Source organism: Lupinus angustifolius, chromosome LG15, assembly GCF_001865875.1.
Source record: "Lupinus angustifolius cultivar Tanjil chromosome LG15, LupAngTanjil_v1.0, whole genome shotgun sequence".
NCBI classification, from domain to species: domain Eukaryota; kingdom Viridiplantae; phylum Streptophyta; class Magnoliopsida; order Fabales; family Fabaceae; genus Lupinus; species Lupinus angustifolius.
The window spans coordinates 6913586-6915789 of NC_032023.1; positions in this window are offsets into that span (position 1 = coordinate 6913586).

Consider the following 2204-nt stretch of genomic DNA (forward strand, 5'->3'; position numbering starts at 1 on the left):
ATGGGACCTGTACTCTCGGTTATTTCTGAATAGTTATTAGGAGGATAATGGTGTAAGGATGGTGGACATATGCACAGCATGCATACATGTTATTTATCAATATTGATTCTAAAATCATAACTTTTATACTTCATTCATCATTAATACATGTGTGTATGATCATATGATATATTTGCACTTGTTCTTTGTCTTGGTGTGATATTCTGTGTAATTCCATGACGTCAATGCGTGTACGAAACTCTCTATGGCAGAAAGTGTAGAAGGAGCAGGCATGGCTACTTCATTGGGGCTTATGGGATACACCCCGGACCCTTCGATGGATTGGGCATCACATGAGGTGGTGGAGGTCGAGGACGGTGACTGTGTAGAGTTAATTTGCATAGAGGATTCGGGGGAGGTTATGGAGATCTCTTCAGACTCGGAGATCCAGGAAGACCCGAGTGAGGTTTCTAGTGCAACACCGGTCTAGGAGCTCCTTTCTTTCTTTTGATAGGGAACCTGTGTAGGGTACTTTTGTAATGTCAACGCCCCCAACATTATTTTATTTTTTATTTGTATTTTTAGTCTTTGTTAGGGGCGAAGAATACACTATTCCTTGTATTTTGTAAACCATGATGTACGTATGACAAATTCAAGAATTGATTAATGAGAAGTATTTAGAAAAGAATTGTGTTTCATTCAATTACATTTAGAAAAGAATTGTGTTTCATCTTATCATACTACGACACTAGATGAAGGATTTAGAAATGATGTGTGGAATTAACTGAAAGTATAACACATAACTTGTAATGTTTTTCAAAATCATTTGAGTCTAAAAATAATTCCATGTTTCAAATGAATTTTCTCCTCAAGAATTTGTGAATATTAGTTAATGTTTCCTTGTCAATATTTTATGCAACATAACTAAAATATCATCAGAAAAGTTGTTAATCATTATTTTTTATATAATATGCCTATATAATATTCTTCTAATGCAATTCCCTTTGGTTCGAAAAAACCCTATATTATACTATAATTGAATCTTGAAAGGAGATGCAAGTGTAACATAGTAAAGCGTTGACTTCTAAATTTTATTTGTTGATTAAAAGATTCCTAAAAGCATAAGTTCAAACCAATTCATGGTTTGTAACTTTGTACATAGGAATAATATGCAAAAGAGTGATGAATAATAATCTAACCGTTATCATTTACTTTCTATCATTTACTTTCCGCAACTAACATTTACTTTCTGTCATTTACTTTCCGCAACTAACATTTACCTTTTGTCATTTACTTTCCACAACTAATATTTACTTTCTATCATTTATTTTCCGCAACTAACATTTACTTTCTGCCATTTACTTTTTGCAACTAACATTTACTTTCAGTCATTTACATTTTCGCAACTAACATTTATTTATTCCTTATTCTTTATACCAACACTTCGAAAGAAGTGGTATGATTAACTTTTAACTTTATTCTTTTGTTTATTTTATTCTTGATATCAACCTTTCATAAGAAATGGTATGGTTAACTTAATAAAATGAGACCGACATTTATGATAAGGTTAAAAGGAACCCAAAAATGGAGTAAATAAATAAAGTCACCAAATAAATAAGTTGTTCATCACTCATTACTTTAAAATAAAATAAACTTACAAGGCACTCGAATTACCCTTCAACAAAGTGACACAGTGATGAGCAATATATTACACACTATTCATAACCTTAATTTAGCATGATTGATGATTCTTGGTGCTTAATTGACTTTGTTTCACATGGTTTAGTGTTTTAGACACTTTATTGGACTAATATTCCTAAAATGAGTTAATTTGGGATTATTTGGCCTGATTAAATCTATTATCATTTTCAGATCACATTTGGCACCAATGGCATTTTGGGCATTATGGAAGTCGAGGATATGTGTTGAAGTGAAGATTGTATTTTTAATTTAGGAGTTGTTTTTATTGTAATTTCGCTTAGGGCCCATTGTTTATGCCCAATTCGGTTTATGTATGTTGGAGGGGTTAAATTTGGATTCCCCACTCCAAACACACACACTTTTACTTTGCCTCACTTTGAAAAACACACATTTTGGTTTTCCCTCTTTTTTCTGTGCTAGGGTTTCACTCATTCTTCATTTTCTCATTTTCGGTTTGCTCTTCCATTGCCATGGAAGGTTAAATTTTTGGACTAAGTTCCTTTAGTAATGTATCACAACTCTTG